Source organism: Procambarus clarkii, chromosome 64, assembly GCF_040958095.1.
Source record: "Procambarus clarkii isolate CNS0578487 chromosome 64, FALCON_Pclarkii_2.0, whole genome shotgun sequence".
In the NCBI taxonomy this organism is placed as follows: domain Eukaryota; kingdom Metazoa; phylum Arthropoda; class Malacostraca; order Decapoda; family Cambaridae; genus Procambarus; species Procambarus clarkii.
In genome coordinates this window covers 30,980,470-30,997,970 of record NC_091213.1, presented here as the reverse complement: position 1 = coordinate 30,997,970, position 17,501 = coordinate 30,980,470, and the positions used below count along the sequence as shown (strand labels likewise).

General features: G+C 44.4%; 1 non-coding gene across 1 annotated transcript; it reads right to left on the bottom strand.

Moving 5' to 3' along the window:
• Nucleotides 1-9,556: 9,556 nt before the first annotated feature.
• TRNAL-AAG (transfer RNA leucine (anticodon AAG)) lies at nt 9,557-9,638 on the bottom strand. The gene has a single exon. It is a non-coding gene; the product is annotated as a tRNA-Leu (tRNA).
• Between the last annotated feature and the right edge of the window lie 7,863 nt (nt 9,639-17,501).

Sequence of the window (17,501 nt, the reverse complement as noted above, 5' to 3'; positions counted from 1 at the left end):
TATACCCCATATGTAAGACCAATCCTGGAGTATGCGGCCCCAGCATGGAGGCCCCCCCCCACACACACACATACACACACACACACACACTTACACACTCACACTAACACAGGGAGAAGGGAGATTGAAGGATATTTCCTGTGAATGGGTCACCCAAGCATTAGAGAACTATATCAGAGAAATGATCGCAATGCATGAAGTAATAACAGCCTACAGAGTGAGCATGGGGAAGCCAAGAAGAGATAAAGAAACTCAGGGAAATCCGAATTCGAACCAGCACGAGGCAAAGAACCCTGTGGAAACAGGGGATGAAGTGAATGGAGGACTCCTTCCCCGGAGACCCTCATTGGTATGCGATATCGGTTAAACGACACAGTTTAACTCTCGTTTAACCGTTTGCAGAAATTCTGCAAAATATCCCAAGTGCCAAGGCTGTAATAGAGGAAGCAGCTAAGAAAGCGACTATATCCCAGGAAGTTGCAATATTGCAAGTCTCAAAGGCTAGAAAAAAAGTCCATAGTAGTTGTAGGAGTGCATAATAAGGAGTTCCATTCATTCTTGTAAGTGCATAATAGCTGCACTTACAAGAATGAATGAAAATGACTAATAAAGTTAGAGCTTACAAACAAGGCAACAACAGAGGAAATCCTGTCAAGGAAGAGCAAGCTTATGAGACAAGAGGGATACAAGGATGCTTTTCTGCAGAGGGACATGACGACGGAAGAGAGGAGGAGGGCTGCAGCAGCAAGGAGGAGATGCAAGGGGAGATATGGGAACAGGGAGTCACAGAACTTGGGGCAGTACCTCCAGTAAACTCAGAGGAGAGCAGGACTCCCCTCACCTGCAGGCCATCATTCCCCCAAGGAGGAATATACAGAAACCTCCCACCATCCCACCCCACAATCATTCCCCCAATCACCTGCACCTCCCCAGTCGAGAGGAGCAGACGGCCGGCCGGCCGAGCGGACAGCACACTGGACACGTGATCCTGTGGTCCCGGGTTCGATCCTGGGCGCCGGCGAGAAACGATGGGCAGAGTTTCTTTCACCCTATGTCCCTGTTACCTAGCAGTAAATAGGTACCTGGGAGTTAGTCAGCTGTCACGGGCTGCTTCCTGGGGGTGGAGGCCTGGTCTTGGACCGGGCCGCAGGGACACTAAAGCCCCAAAATCAACTCAAGATAACCTCAAGATAACCTCCCCCCCACCAATAGGGACCCTCCGAAGACCATGTCCCCCTGCTCTCCAACTCCAGGCCCACCAATTTTTTCCTGCATGCCCTCCTTCCTCCCCACCCCCCTTCCCCCACCCAAGCCCTTACCTGTTCCCACACCCCCATGCCCTCCATGGTTTCTCTAGCCTATACCCTCCCCGTACCTCCACCCCAAGCTCTCCTTCATCCAACACCCCCTCCCTCCCAGCCCCAATGACCCCAGGCTCCCCATCTCTCCCTAACCCATCAACCCATCTCCCTAATTTCATCAACACAAGCCAGAACATGTTCTGGCTTGTGTTGATGAAATTAATACCTTATTAAATACCACCTCACCCCATCCACCTCACTCAAATGTAGATATAAACAAAATCGGAGATGTGTAAGTTCTATTCAGTTGTGTATGTGTTAACTAAAGTCTTTGAAAATGTAATAAGTTTTACGAAACGCGCTCAAGTGTCGCGTCAGACTAGAAATAAAAATTAATTTTGGAGAATTGATTTTGAATTACCTCCAACAGTGAAAAGAAATGTACGAAAGATTGAGAAAATTCGTGTTAGAATTATTAATCTTACTTTTTCGGTCATATTTAATAATATATGTCTACAGGAAAGACTGCTACCAAAATATACTAATATTAAAACGCACGACCCAGCAGCAAGGAATCAAGCCTTCACAATAAAATATCGCCAGGACCTGATTCGTGATCAGATATACAAGGCAGAGAATGAAATCAAAGACAACAAAACGCAACTACTTCATGCTTCAAACGAGTGGAGAAATAGCAACATCGACGAAAGTATCCGTACCCGCATTGAACAACACCTTGACATCCTCACAGACCGACATCACCTCAGCACTGAAACAAGGATTATCAAGAAACTAACAACATTATATGGAGGACCTATGGCAATTCCACGACCAAGAGATGGCTTCCTGAACCTTGCAGGAATTAACCTCACTGAGGACCAAGTCACTCTCCTAAATCTGGGAATAAACTGTCACGTTATGTCCAGACCGAGTGAGATGGCCGGAAAGTAGAGTTGGAAATTCTGTTGGGCGACATATTCGACCTCGAGACACAAAAGAAGGTCACTACCAAAGATACCTTACAAGCAGAACTTATTGCAGAAGGAGGAAAGAATCGAGGCAATTACAGAAGCACCATACTGTCCCCTGAGCTCAAAGCGGCAGCTAAAATCCTTCGTGAGAACAAGGAGATAGATGTCAGGAGAGGTGACAAGTCGCCAATATATGTCATTCTTAAAAAAAGACGAATATCTGGCGAAAATAAACCTCATACTCTCTGACCAAACTAAGTTCCCAAAGGGTAACAGCCGAATTGAAAGCAAAGGTCAACAAACTGATCGAAACTGTGAACGCCAAGAAATCCGGACTTCACCTGCCAAAGATCATTGGGGAATATAAACCTGGATATGCGTATGGAAATGTCAAGACACACAAGCCTGGAAACCCACTTCGGCCAGTCATTAGCCAGATACCCACACCCACGTACAGACTGGCGAAGCGACTCAACGGCCTGCTGACTCCTTATGTTCCTTGCGCCTTCAGCCTGAAGTCTCCAAAGGAATTTGTTGACTTACTGCGGGGCACACGGGCCACAGGGATAAGAGCCTCGTTGGACGTAGAATCGCTGTTCACTAACGTACCAGTGGACGAGACAATCGGGATGATAGCCGACAGAGTGTATCGTGATCCAGCCTGTACTCCTCTTGACATACCAGAAAATATCCTAAGGAAACTACTCCAAGCTTGTACTAAAGAGGCACCCTTCTTGAGCCAGGATGGGCACATGTATAAGCAAGTAGATGGGGTCGCCATGGGTTCTCCCTAGGTGTCCTGTTTGCAAACTTCTACATGGGTACCATCGAGCAAAAAGTCTTAGTCGACATGAACATGAAACCGGCCATATACTGCAGGTATGTTGACGACATTTTTACACAGGTACCTGATGTCAGACATCTGCAGGAGTTGAAAGAGGCATTTGAGCGGAGTTCCGTGCTTGCGTTTCACTTATGAGATGGAAAAGGATAGAAAGCTGCCCTTTCTAGATGTAACAGTCATGGAAAAGAGCGGAGGTTTCCACACTGCAGTCTACACTAAGGAAACGAACATAGGAATGTGCCTAAATGCCAAAAGCGACTGCCCAGATAGGTACAAAAGGAGTGTTGTTAACGCATATGTCGACCGTGCTCTCAGCCACAGCTCAGAATGGAAGCAAGTCGACGAAGAACTCTGTAGGGTAAGGGCAGGTCCTAGTCAACAACGGCTTCTCCAATGGTTTCGTCGAAGACATCATTAGAAGGAAAGTGAAACGCCATGCACCCTCTGAAGAGACAACCAACACAACACCTATACCCCCTATGTCGGAAAATCCGACACCATTTAATAATCATACAGATAATAGCTGTATTGTATAAAACAAGTTACCCATAGGAAACGTAACTTGTAGTGGAATTACCGTCTATAGAAAACGGGATATCATCACCACACACTATTATAATTCACCACCTATTTATGGTGGGAATTATTCTTAAATACATTAGTCTTTGGACTTTACCATCATAAAAACATTCTATATAAATTAACTTAATTATCAATATTAAAGTAGAGTAAATGTGACCCTTCTATCACTTTCTGACATTTGGACAATGTAGGCCAGGTGTCAGGGAGGAAGGAGGGCAGCCATTGTTGTGTCACCTCCGAGACGTGTGGAGCAAATGTCGGCTCCTTTCATATCTGGACAATGTCGGCCAGTAGCGTCAATAGTATGGAGTGTTAGACATTGCCATTGTTGATACTAGACCAGAGGCTCACACGGGAGCAAATTCGGCTCCTGTTAATTTTACTTGGACGTAGTGTTATTGGAAACTAAAGGTGTACCATTTTCAACACGCTGTCTACAATCAAGTTAAGTGTTCTTTCCGAACCCGTATATCTACCATTAGTTGGCCATTAATGTCATTGGGTAGGGTGGCCAGTTAGATCACGAAATCGCCTCAAACTAAAGGTAATTAAGGCCAGGTCTTTATGTTCCCTGTATAGTGTTTTCTCTGATATAGCTTGTCATATATAGAATCTGGCTTTACAGCTAGCGCCCTTTTAACAGGTCAAGACGAGGAAGCATAGACTTTGTGCACCAGTTACTGGGTGATGGAAGCTACCTCAAAGAGGATAATTTGTGTCTACACCCTAGTTATACCTGGTGGACTAAACCTGCTGTACTATAAGATAAGGAACCTCTTCAATGTATGTAGTCTAATACTGTAGTTTTGATTGGCTGCATATATATACATAATATAAACCCCCACCTAATGTGTAGAGGATCGATTTGTGAGATTATGAGATTATTGCAGAAATACAGTCCACTTATCATTATACAAATTGCTATCGAAGTATATAATTAACGTAAATATAAATTCATATAATTAAATAAATATAAATCTCACAGGTCGGTTCCCACACCCTATTAGACTATTTTACAGGAACTTCTTTTCCACAGCTCATAAAACGGAGGAAAGGGTCCTGAAAGATATTGTTAATAGAAACGTTTATCCCTACAGACAAAAATCAGAGCAACAACTGACGATTTACTATAAAACCAGAAAAACGGCCAGCCTACTCATGAGAAACTCTCCAGACACAAACAGAACGCTTTAAAGAGACTAACGTCGTCTATGCCTTCAAATGCCCTCTTGGGGACTGTAAGCGCCAAAAAACACAGTATATAGGCAAGACAACAACATCTCTTTCTAGACGTTTAACGATGCTATAAGCAACAGGCTCCATTATGGAACATATAATCTCTTCCCACAACCAAACCATCGCCCAGAGAAATCCTAGTAAACAACACAGAAATCATCGATAGATACAGCGATAGCAGGCGGCTTGACGTTGCGAGGCATTACACATCAAGAAGTCAACACCAGCAATCAACAGCCAATTAATGCACAACTATATTCTACCCACCTCAAAACTTCGCTCCAATATAGAAGCAACAAGAAATATGGACCAAGAGGCTTTCTACAATCACTTCTATTCAATACCCATTGTTTCATGTTCTGGCTTGTGTTGATGAAATTAATACCTTATTAAATACAACCTCACCCCATCCACCTCACTCACAAATGTAGATTATAACAAAATCGGAGATGTGTAAGTTCTATTCAGGTTGTGTATGTGGTTTAACTAAAGTCTTTGAAAATGTAATAAGTTTTACGAAACGCGCTCAAGTGTCGCGTCAGACTAGAAATAAAAATGAATTTTGGAGAATTATTTTGAATTACCTCCAACAGTGAAAAGAAATGTAGCGAAAGATTGAGAAATATTCGTGTTAGAATTATTAATCTTACTTTTTCGGTCATATTTAATAATATATGTCTACAGGAAAGACTGCTACCAAAATATACTAATATATATATATATATAAGATATATATATAGTAAGATATATATATATATCTATAATATATATAATAGATATATATATAGTATATAATAGTATATAAATATATATATATACATATATATAGATATAGACCTATATAGTAGATATACTATATATATATAATTATATATAGTATATATATACATATATATATATATATTATAATATATATATATATATATATATATATATAATATATATAGTCTATATATATATTTATATATATATATATATATTATATATATATATATATATATCTCATATAGTATATATATTATATATATATATATTATATATATATATATCATATATATATATATATATATATATAACCACAATTACATGACATACATCTCTGATACAGAATTAATATTAACTGGGTGATGTATGTCATACATTGACAATACACAAAGTAAGTAATATATACTGTCACATAAGCTTATCATAATTATATTTTTTGTGATACGAGGCTATCAACCAAGATATCACTGTATAGTTTGAGCACAATCATACACCAGCCTCAGTATGATCATACTGGTGTATGCGTGGTCATAACATACAGCAACCAACAACAACAGCAGACAGTTTAACAGGAACACCAACAACAGCAGGCAGTTTAAAAGGAACACTAGCAACAGCAGGCAGTTTAACAGGAACCACCAACAACAGCAGGCAGTTTAACAGGAACACCAGCAACAGCAGGCAGTTTAACAGGAACACCAACAACAGCAGGCAGTTTAACAGGAACACCAACAACAGCAGGCAGTTTAACAGGAACCACCAACAACAGCAGACAGGTTACCTGGAACACCAGCAACAGCAGGCAGTTTAACAGGAACCACCAACAACAGCAGACAGTTTAACAGGAACACCAGCAACAGCTGGCAGTTTAACAGGAACACCAAGAACTGCAGGCAGTTTAACAGGAACACCAGCAACAGCAGGCAGTTTAACAGGAACACCAACAACAGCAGGCAGTTTAACAGGAACACAAGCAACAGCAGGCGGTTTAACAGAAACACCAACAACAGCAGGCAGTTTAACAGGAACACCAGCAACACCAGGCAGTTTAACAGGAACACCAACAACAGCAGGCAGTTTAACAGGAACACCAACGACAGCAGGCAGTTTAACAGGAACACCAACAACAGCAGGCAGTTTAACTGGATCACAAACAACAGCAGGCAGAGAAACATGAACCACCACCAACAACAAGCAGTTTAACAGGAACCAACAACAGAAGCAGGCAATTAAACAGCCACCAACTCTCCAACAGCATCCGCCGCCACCAACAACATTAGACAAATGAACAATCCCCACCAGGAAATTAAACTAACAGCAATAGCATCTGTGCTCCGAAGAACTGCCGGCAGTTGCAATATCAACTAAGAGCGCAAAAATCTGTACAATTGTTGCAGCAGCAAAACCCACTTGATGTATAATACCTACCACCTTACAATCAGCCTCGGCACTAGGCAATACCGTCAGAAATAGCAGCAGAGGTAGCAGTACCAGCGGAGGTACGAGGAGCCACCTCAAGCAGCAGGCAGAAGAAACAACAGCAGCAGGCAACATAAATAGTAACATGTATTGACTAGAATCGGCAGCAGGCGGCTGTACTACAACACCTATAGACCATAGACCAAGCAGCACCAGGCAGTAGGAGACTGTGTAGTACCCGCTGCTGCTGGTACTACACAGTCTCCTACTGCCTGCTGCTGCTGGTACTACACAGTCTCCTACTGCCTGCTGCTGCTGGTACTACACAGTCTCCTACTGCCTGCTGCTGCTGGTACTACACAGTCTTCTACTGCCTGCTGCTGCTGGTACTACACACTCTCCTACTGACTGCTGCTGCAGGTACTACACAGTCTCCTACTGCCTGCTGCTGCTGGTACTACACAGTCTCCTACTGCCTGCTGCTGCTGGTACTACACAGTCTCCTACTGCCTGCTGCTGCTGGTACTACACACTCTCCTACTGCCTGCTGCTGCTGGTACTACACAGTCTCCTACTGCCTGCTGCTGCTGGTACTACACACTCTCCTACTGACTGCTGCTGCAGGTACTACACAGTCTCCTACTGCCTGTTGCTGCTGGTACTACACAGTCTCCTACTGCCTGCTGCTGCTGGTACTACACAGTCTCCTACTGCCTGTTGCTGCTGGTACTACACAGTCTCCTGCTGCCTGCTGCTGCTGGTACTACACAGTCTCCTACTGCCTGCTGCTGCTGGTACTACACAGTCTCCTACTGCCTGCTGCTGCTGGTACTACACACTCTCCTACTGACTGCTGCTGCTGGTGGTACTACACAGTCTCCTACTGACTGCTGCTGCTGGTACTACACACTCTCCTACTGCCTGCTGCTGCTGGTACTACACAGTCTCCTACTGCCTGCTGCTGCTGGTACTACACACTCTCCTACTGCCTGCTGCTGCTGGTACTACACAGTCTCCTACTTCCTGCTGCTGCTGGTACTACACACTCTCCTACTGCCTGCTGCTGCTGGTACTACACACTCTCCTACTGCCTGCTGCTGCTGGAACTACACACTCTCCTACTGCCTGTTGCTGCTGGCACTACACACTCTCCTACTGCCTGCTGCTGCTGGTACTACACAGTCTCCTACTGCCTGCTGCTGCTGGTACTACACAGTCTCCTACTGACTGTTGCTGCTGGTACTACACAGTCTCCTACTAACCTTACCCACACACTGGACTGCGTTACAGTCGGTCTCTCATCAAGCCGTTACTGATCAACTAAGAAGAAGGAAGCTGTTGTAAGGCGGGAGGGAAGGTTAGGCAGACACCGAACATCAATTTTTCAGAAGTTGTCTCCTGAGATGAAAGTTGCTGTTTGTCATGTTTCTTGATTCAACAAGTGGAGGATGCTAAACGTTTTTCTCCTAGGCTCCAATGATGGGCTGAGTGGCCAGTCTCCAATTACACAGAGAGCACTTCTCACACGACTGTCCCACTCACAGAGACAACAGCAGCACTTGATGTAGTCGCCCAGCACACCATCACAAGAGCAACAACCTACAAGTTTCCATAGAGCTATAGAGCTATAAGTGCATAACTGAATGGAAATGATGGCAAAATACTTATTTTGCAGGAAAACTGCTCTAAGACTCATCATGGAGGACAATTAGAGCTAACCAACCATTTTAGACATAATTTCAGTTCTAAATGATCTATAACTTACCAAGATTGACCTCACTTGTTTCGTTCTTGTTGTTGTTGTTGTTTAGATTCAGTTACTCGGAACTAAAAGTTCCAAGTAGCATGGGCTGTGGTGAGCCCGTAATTGAGTTCGGTTATTCGCGATAACCTTGTTACTCTGATATTTGGGTTAACGTTTTATATGGAGGTGGGGTTTCCTCCTTTTTCCCTGTTTCTTTTTCGCTTCTGTTTTAGTCGTGTTTTAATAACATCATCTTGGTGGCGGATGTAGGTGCAGAATGTTCACTAGTGAGTCCCATTCCTCAACGGCTTTCCTAATCATTGTAACGGCTGTGGAATGTGCTACTAATGCAGCTGCTGTCGTTGGATTACTGTTTAGTTTGATGTGTAGAGAAGTTTGGAGAGAGAGGAGAGAGGTGGGCTTATCTTGAGGTTATTTTGAGACGATTTCGGTGCTTAGGGTCCCCGAGGCCCGGTCCTCGACCAGGCCTCCTTTTTGTTACACACCCCCGAGGAAGCAGCCCGTAGCAGCTGTCTAACTTCCAGGTACCTATTTACTACTAGTTGAACAGGTACATCAGAGTGAAAGAAACTCAGCCCATTTGTTTCCACTTCCACTGGAAATCGAACCCGGAACCTCAGGACTACGAATCCGAAGCGCTGTCCACTCAGGTGTTAGGCCCCAAAAGAACACCTTGCAGCGGTGGGATTCGAACCCACGCCTCCGAAGAGACTGGTGCCTTAAACCAGCGCCTTAGACCGCTCGGCCACGCTACATACTAGACGAAGGGTCTGACGAAGGTCCAGGACGAGTAGAAACATCGTCACTTTCATTTCAGGTGTGTTAAAATTATTAGTTTTTACCCAAGTTTTTGCCACGTGTTTCCTACACTTTCTTATAATATGAACGAGACTAAAAAGAGAACGGGCTCCCATGAATTAAATTCCCCTTAAGTATTTGTTCTCCCTTCTCCCGTGGCAAAAAAAAAGTGCGTAGAATTACGTAATTATGATCAAGAACTTAATAATTTTCAATTTAAATTCATAAGAACGAATTTCTTTTTAATTTTTATGAAACATTTTACACTGTGGAAGAAGCTCCTCCAAGTTGGTCTGCAGATTAAGAGTTAAGACACTTTGCTAAAAGGTTGTGAGAACAATGTCGAGAGCGGCTCTACAAGAGAAGAGGGAGACATGAATCAATCATCACATAAAACAGCCCATCACTGCTCGGTCTTTGTAAGGCAAAGGGAAAAGTGTTTGCGCTGGGTATCAGTGTTAAAAACATTTTGGTGACGTGGGATTGATAATAATATTATGATGACCAAATGATGACTGAAGTGAGTATGATGATGAAATGAGTATCATATAGATGATGAGTGGTTAGCAAGTGGGGTTAACTATGGGTGAAGATAACAGAGTGCTCCTCAAGCCAAAATCTTTATTAGATAATTTTTTTTTACAACGAAATTCAGAAATGTCGAGAGGCATAGTTATTCCAAATAGCTGAAAGCTAAGAGGTGGGGACGAGGAGCCAAACCTGAAGGTACACAGAGACAAACACAGTGATCACACACTCGTCCCACAGCTTCTGCGAGGTAGACTCTTGAACACTAAGAACAGCTAAACACTGTCTCCATTGTGCTCAATGTATTTAGCGATGGAAAATCCTGCTTGACCAACAACGAATAATAATACAATAAGATGACACAAATAAAACAACAGAGAGCGATGGGCAAAATGTAATTCTTCACGCGTCAGAAAGTCAGGCTGCTGGTATTTATCACAGCCAATTGCAAGTTACGAGGACTGGAAAGAGGATAAGAAGACAAGTAGTATAAGATAAAGAGGATATGGAAGTCTTGTATCCGAAGACGATAAAGACCTGAGAGCAGACATGAGGCTAGATCTTCTAGGCCATACATTAGCAGCTCACTGTCAGAAACACACCACAACCCGACCAACGTCCGTCAAACCTTCAGAAATTTCGACAATTATACCATATATGGGACCCATATACCGGGTCCCATGAAACAACGGGTCCCGTTGTTTCACTAACACATGTATTCACAGCTCTGCCATGGGAACCAAATTGGCAGTTCTGTCATGGGAACCTAAAAGCAGCTCCGCCATGGGAACCTAATAGACAGCTCTGTCATGGGAACCTAATAGGCAGCTCCGCTATGGGAGCCTAATAGGCAGCTCCGCCATGGGAACCTAATAGGCAGCTCCGCCATGGGAACTTAATAGACAGCTCCTCCATGGGAACCTAATAGGCAGCTCCATGGAACCTTCGCCAAAAATGGAAAATGCAAAACATTTAACAAGAAAAGCTCCAAAAGATATGAAAAAACAGTTCTTAATGCAAGGGACCTGAACTACAAGGAAGACAAAGGGGACTGACGATGTACACAAGGAAGTATTCTTCAACAGTGAAGACCGCTGACTCAGGTGGCTGACGTGTGAACTATAGGCACACATGGCCCACATAAATGTTAAGAGAGAATTTCATTCGTACTAAAATTGGGATTAAGTTTGAACGGTTAAACGAGAGTGGATAGAGGTATGAGCCAAGCTCGTCCATGCAAGCCCATTTAGGTGAGTACATCTAGGTGCACACGCACGCAAGCGCACCTTCATTCAGTGTAAGGAATCATTCAGAACTTTGTATACCACATATTAACGACCAATTTTGGAGTATGCGGCTCAGGCATGGAGCCCATACCTTGTCAAGCACAGGACGAAGCTGGAAAAAGTTCTGAGGTATGCCACTAGACTAGTCCCAGAACTAAGAGGCATGAGTTACGAAGAAAGACTGCGTGAAGTGGACTTCACCACACAGGAAGACAGAAAAGTAAGGGGAGACATGATCACTACCTACAAAATTATCATGGGAATACAGGGTAGATAAATATAAACTGTTTAACACTGGTGGTACGCGAAGAAGGTGACACAGTGGAAACTTAGCACCTAAATGAGCCACAGGGACGTTAGAAAGAACTTTTTCAGTGTCAGAGTAGTTAAAAGGTGGAATGCATTAGGCAGTGATGTGGTGGAGGCTGACTCCATACACAGTTTCAAATGTAGATATGATAGTGACCAGTAGGCTCAGGAATCTGTACACCAGTTGATTGACAATTGAGAGGCGGGACCAAAGAGCAGAGCTCAAGTACTCAATTCACTTAATTGTGCTTGCCCCGCAAGAACAATTAAGTGAATACAACTAGGTGAATACACACTTCACACACCTCTGTTGCCTGTAGAAATAGATCCCATCTGCTCATCATGAGGGACTTCAATCCTGGAAGGATAGACTGGGAGAACTAGGAACCGCATGGAGGTGAGGATACATGGAGAGCAAAACTATTGGATGTGGCGACAAGAAACTTTTTAAGCCAGCATGCCAGGGAACCCACAAAAATGAGCGGAAATGATGAACCAGCGAGACTCTAGCTAATCTTCACTCTGAACGACTCCGACATAAGGGAAATCCGTTTCAAGGCCCCAGTAGGAATGAGCGACCACAGTGTACTGACGTTTGACTATCTGGTGGAATAAGGGTTAATGAACTCGAGGAGGGGAACTGAAAACAAAAGGCTGGTATTTCGAAAGGGGAACTATGAGGAGATAAGGAAATTCCTAACAGATTTAACATGGGAAACAGAGCTCAGGGGAAAGGTGGCCCAAGACATGATGGACTACATCACGCAGAAGTTTAAGGAGGCAGCAAACAAGTTTGTCCCAGTCCAAAAGGAAAACAACGAAATGCAGATGAGAAACCCATGATTTAATCAGAGATGTAGGCTAGCTAAGCAGCAAAGTAAAAAGGTGTGGAGAAACTATAGAAATAACAGGACACTTGAGAGAAGAAAAAAGTACCAGAGAGCCAGGAATGAATATGTCAGGTTGAGAAGAGAGGCATAAGGGCAATACGAAAACGATATCGCAGGCAAGGCAAAAACTCACAGCCACATCAGGAGAAAAACAACAGTAAAGTAACAGTTAATGTTATTGAGGATAGGAGCAAACAGACTCACTACAAACGACAAGGAAGTGTGTGAGGAAGTGAATAAGAAATTCCAGGTCTTCACATTAGAGTAAGAAGAAGTTCCAGAGATAAGAGTTAACCAGGAATAGTTAACCAGGAACCACTATAAGAGTTTGAGATTACCAGTGGGGATGTAAGGAAGCCTTTGCTAGAGTTGTATGTGGCAAAGGCTATAACCCAGATGGAATCTCCCCTTGAATACTAAAGGAAGGAGAAGAAGCACTGTGCCTGTCACTTTCTACAGTGTATAAGAAATCACTGGTAACATGGGAACTGCCCAAAATATGAAAGACGGCAAATGTAGTCCCGATATACAAGAAAGGGGATAGACAGGAGGCACTGAAATACAGGCGAATGTCCCTAACTTGCATACCATGCAAACTGATGGAGAAGATTGTGCGAATAAAGTTTGTGGAGCATCTGGAGCAAAGAACTTTGTAACACAGCATCAACATGGGTCCAGGGATGGCAAGTCCTGCCTCACAGGATTAATTTAATTCCACGACTGGGCAACAAAAATCAGGCAAGGAAGAGAAGGGTGGGCAGACTGCATATTTTTGGATTACCAGAAAGCCTTTGACACAGTACCACACCAGAGACTAATTTGAAAGCTGGAGATGCAGGCAGGAGTGAAAGGTAAGGTACCCCAGTGGTTAAGGGAGTACCTAAGCAACAGAAGACAGCGAGTCACTGTGAGGGGTGAGGTCTCAGATTGGTGAGGCATCACCAGTGGAGTTCTGCAGGGTTCAGTCCTTGGAACTATAATGTTTCTTAAATATGTAAATGATCTTCCAGGGGGTATAGAATCGTTCCTCTCATTCTTTGCTGATGATGCAAAAATTATGAGAAGGATTAAGACGGAGGAAGACAGTAGGAGGCCACAAGATGACCTAGACAGACTAAATGAATGGTCCAACAAATGGCAACTAAAGTTCAACCCGAGTAAATGTAAGGTAATGAAACTAGGCAATGGAAACAGGAGGGCCAGACACAGGATACAGAATGGGAGATGAAATACTTCGTGAAACGGACAGAAAGAAAGATCAGGGCTTAATATCACACCAAACCTGTCTCCTGAAGTCCACATAAAAATAATTACATCTGCAGCATACTAACTGCTTAACATCAGAATAGCCTTCAGGAACCTGTGTAAGGAATCATACAGAATCTTGTACATCACATATGTAAGACCAATCCTGGAGTATGCGGCCCCAGCATCGAGCCCATACCTTTTCAAGAACAAGATGAAGCTGGAAAAAGTTCAGAGGTGTGCACCTAGGCTAGTCCCAAAACTAAGAGACATGAGTTGCGGGGATAGGCTGCGTTAAATGCACCTCCCGACATTGGAAGACAGAAGAGTAAGGGGAGACATGATCACTACCTACGAAATTCTCAGAGAAATTGACAGGGTAGATAAGGATAAACTGTTGAACACAGGTGGTACACGAACATGGGGATACAGGCGGAGACTGGGTACCCAAATGAGCCACAGGGACGTTAGAAAGACCTTTTTTCATTGTCAGAGTAGGTAATAGATGGAATGCATAACTAGGTGAGTACAACCTCCCCCCCCCCCCGCAAACACACATACACACACACACACACACACACTTACACACACACACTAACACAGGGACAAGGGAGATTGAAGGATACTTCCTGTGAATGGGTCACCCAAGCATTAGAGAACTTCATCAGAGAAATGATTGCAATGCATGAAGTAATAACTGCCTACAGAGTGAGCATGGGGAAGCCAAGGAAGAGATAAAGAAACTCAGGGAAATCCAAATTCGAACCAGCACGAGGTAAGGAACCCTCTGGAAACAGGGGATGAAGTGAATGGAAGACTCCTTCCCGGGAGACCCTCGTTTGCTATGCTATATCGGTTAAACGACACAATTTAACTCTCGTTTAACCGTTTGCAGAAATTCTGCAAAATATCCCAAGTGCCAAGGCTGTAATAGAGGAAGCAGCTATGAAAGCGACTATATCCCAGGAAGTTGCAATATTGCAAGTCTCAAAGGCTAGAAAAAAAATCCATAGTAGTTGTAGGAGTGCATAATAAGGAGTTCCATTCATTCTTGTAAGTGCATAATAGCTGCACTTACAAGAATGAATGGAAATGACTAATAAATTTAGAGCTTACAAACAAGGCAACAACAGAGGAAATCCTATCAAGGAAGAGCAAGCTTATGAGACAAGAGGGATACAAGGATGCTTTTCTGCAGAGGGACATGACGACGGAAGAGAGGAGGAGGGCTGCAGCAGCAAGGAGGAGATGCACGGGGAGATATGGGAACAGGGAGTCACAGAACTTGGGGCAGTACCTCCAGTAAACTCAGAGGAGAGTAGGACTCCCCTCACCTGCAGGCCATCATCCCCCAAGGAGGAATATAACAGAAACCTCCCACCATCCCACCCCACAATCATTCCCCCCAATCACCTGCACCTCCCCAGTCGGGAGGAGCAGACGGCCGGCCGGCCGAGCGGACAGCACACTGGACACGTGATCCTGTGGTCCCGGGTTCGATCCTGGGCGCCGGCGAGAAACGATGGGCAGAGTTTCTTTCACCGTATGCCCCTGTTACCTAGCAGTAAATAGGTACCTGGGAGTTAGTCAGCTGTCACGGGCTGCTTCCTGGGGGTGGAGGCCTGGTCGAGGACTGGGCCGCAGGGACACTAAAGCCCCAAAATCAACTCAAGATAACCTCAAGATAACCTCCCCCCACCAATAGGGACCCTCCGAAGACCATGTCCCCCTGCTCTCCAACTCCAGGCCCCCCAATTTTTTCCTGCATGCCCTCCTTCCTCCCCACCCCTTTCCCCACCCAAGGCCCTACCTGTTCCCACACCCCCATACCCTCCATGGTTTTTCTAGCCTATACCCTCCCCGGTACCTCCACCCCAATCTCTCCTTCCTCCCACACCCCCCTCCCTCCCAGCCCCCTCCACCCCAGGCTCCCCATCTCTCCCTAACCCCTGACCTCCCAGCCCCTCTACCCAAGGCTTCCCTTCATTCACCAATCAATGACCTCCCCCCCCCTTCCATAGACCTCTCCCCCATCCCAAGCCCTAATTGACCACCAACCCCAGACCTTCTCAGCTCAACCATCTCAGACCCTCCTACCTTCCCCATACCAGATCCCTGCCCCTTCTCACCCCAAATCTTCCAAGTCTTACCCCCCTCCCCCTAGCCTCTCCCACCCCAGACACTCTCTCCCCTTGCCCCCCCCTACCCCAGTGGAATCAACAGAAAGTGAGGATGGAATGAAGAGTGTCAGTTTCAAGGTAATGTACTTGAACGTCGATGGGATTACAAGCAAGACTAGTGAACTTAGAGAAAGACCACAAGAAAGGAACTCGATGTAATTGGACTCACGGAAACAAAACTCTCAGAATCATAAAAAATGCAGTGTTCCCCAGGACAACACTGTAGTAAGGAGAGTGATGGAAGGAAGGGGAAGAGACAGAGCGGCCCTACTGATAAGACTCGAATTGAGTTTCGAGGAGACGGTTATCCTAGGCTGCGAGGTGTTCAGAGACTACATTACAGGCACCATGATGATAAAAGGACCAAGAGTAGTAGTAGCAGTGATATATAACCCTCCACCTAACGACAGAAGACCCAGGCAAGAGAATGACAGAAACAACATGGCAGTCAACACTATAATTGAGAGAGCAGTCACTGCTGCCTGTAGAAATAGATCCCATCTGCTCATCATGTAGGAATTCAATCATGGAAGGATAGACTGAGAAAACAAGGAACCACACGGAGGTGAGGAAATATGAGAGTTAAGGGTTGGAAGTGGTGACAAAAAACTTTTTAAATAAGTATGTCATTGGAGCTACATTAATGAGAAGCAACGATGAGTTAGCGAGACTCGACCTAGTCTTCATACTGAAGACTGGGTCGAGAAGACCTATAGTCTTCATCACTCGGACAGAAAGGGAAATCACTTTCGAAGCCCCCGTGGGAATGAGCGATCACAGTGTACTGATGTATGAGTATCTGGTAGAAGAAGGATTAATGTACCCAAGGAAGGGTACAGAAAACAAAAAGATGGCATTCCGAAAGGGAAACTATGAGTAGTTAAGAAAATTCCTAACAGATATAACTTGGGAAACAGAGCTCAGAGGAAAGATGGCCCAAGACATGATGGATTACGTCATACGGAAGTGTAAGGAGGCAGCAGACAAGTTCATCCAATTCCAAAAGGAGAAAAATTATATGCAGATGAGAAATCCATTGCTTAATCAGAGATGTAAACTAGCAGTGCAACTAAGTAAAAGGGCGTGAATAAACTATAGAAATAACAGGACACTTGAGAGCAGAGAAAGATACCAGAGCGCCAGGAATGAATACGGCAGGGTCAGAAGAGAGGCAGAAGGACAATATGAAAACGACATAGCAAGCAAGGCAAAAACTCAACCTAAATTGTTGCACAGCCACATCAGAGAAAAACAGCAGTGAAGGAACAGGTAATGAAACTGAGGAAAGTAGCAGTCAGATTCACTACAAACGACAAGGAAGTGTGCGAGGAGCTCAATAAGAAATTCAAGGAAGACTTCCCAGTAGAGCAAGGGAAGTCCCA